Source organism: Arachis duranensis, chromosome 9, assembly GCF_000817695.3.
Source record: "Arachis duranensis cultivar V14167 chromosome 9, aradu.V14167.gnm2.J7QH, whole genome shotgun sequence".
NCBI classification, from domain to species: Eukaryota; Viridiplantae; Streptophyta; class Magnoliopsida; order Fabales; family Fabaceae; genus Arachis; species Arachis duranensis.
Genome location: NC_029780.3, coordinates 72,137,968 through 72,139,350, shown reverse-complemented (window position 1 = coordinate 72,139,350; position 1,383 = coordinate 72,137,968). Strand labels below are relative to the sequence as shown.

Sequence of the window (1,383 nt, the reverse complement as noted above, 5' to 3'; positions counted from 1 at the left end):
AGTCACATCTTTATCCTCTTCAGAGGAAGAATAGTCTTCATAGCTCATGAATGGCAGAAGGAGATTTAAGGGAATCTCTATGGTCTCTATATGAGCCTCAGATTCCTTTGGATCCTTAATAGGAAACTCCTTCTTGCTTGAGAGATGTCCCAGGAGGTCTTCCTCACTAGGATTTTTGTCCTTCTCCTCCCTTGTGCATTCGGCCATATTGATCACATCAATAGCCTTGCACTCTCCTTTTGGATTCTCTTCTGTATTGCTTGGGAGAATACTGGGAGGAGTTTCAATGACTTTCTTAATCAGCTGGCCCACTTGTGCCTCCAGATTTCTGATGGAGGATCTTGTTTCACTCATGAAACTGAAAGTGGCTTTTGACAGATCAGAGACTAGATTGGCTAAATTAGAAGTGTTTTGGTCAGAATTCTCTGTCTGTTGCTGAGAAGATCATGGAAAAGGCTTGCTATTGCTCAGCCTATTGCACCCACCATTGTTAAAGCCTTGTTGAGGCTTTTGTTGATCCTTCCATGAGAAATTTGGATGATTTCTCCATGATGAATTATAGGTGTTTCCATAAGGTTCACCCATGTAATTAACCTCTGCCATTGCAGGGTTCTCAGGATCATAAGTTTCTTCAGAAGCTGCCTCTTTAGTACTGTTGGATGCATTTTGCCATCCATTCAGACTTTGAGAGATCATGTTGACTTGCTGAGTCAACACTTTGTTCTAAGCCAATATGACATTCAGAGCATCAATTTCAAGAACTCCTTTCTTCTGAGGTATCCCATTATTCACGGAATTCCTCTCAGAAGTGTACATGAATTGGTTATTTACAACCATGTCAATTAGCTCTTGAGCTTCTGCAGGTGTTTTCTTTAGGTGAATGGATCCACCTGCAGAATGGTACAATGACATTTTCGAAAATTCAGATAGACCATAATAAAATATATCTAATAAGGTCCATTCTGAAAACATGTCAGATGGACACCTTTTGGTCAACTGCTTGTATCTTTCCCAAGCTTCATAGAGGGATTCACCATCTTTTTGTTTGAAGGTCTGAACATCCACTCTAAGCTTGCTCAGCTTTTGAGGAGGAAATAATTTATCCAAGAAGGCCGTGACCAGCTTCTCCCAGGAGTCCAGGCTATCCTTAGGTTGTGAATCCAACCATATTCTAGCTTTGTCACTTACAGCAAAAGGGAAAAGCATGAGCCTGTAGACTTCAGGATCTACTCCATTCGTCTTAACAGTCTCGCAGATCTGTAAGAATTCAGTTAAAAACTGATAAGCATCTTCAGATGGAAGTCCATAAAACTTGCAGTTTTGTTGCATTAAGGCAACTAGCTGAGGTTTCAGCTCAAAATTGTTTGCTCCAATGGCAGGAAT

At 40.8% G+C, this 1,383-nt stretch overlaps 1 non-coding gene across 1 annotated transcript; it reads left to right on the top strand.

Annotated features, from left to right (window-relative positions):
* Positions 1-970: 970 nt before the first annotated feature.
* On the top strand, positions 971-1,074 carry LOC127742155 (small nucleolar RNA R71). Its single transcript, XR_008003342.1, has one exon. It is a non-coding gene; the product is annotated as a small nucleolar RNA R71 (small nucleolar RNA).
* The last annotated feature ends 309 nt before the right edge of the window (positions 1,075-1,383 follow it).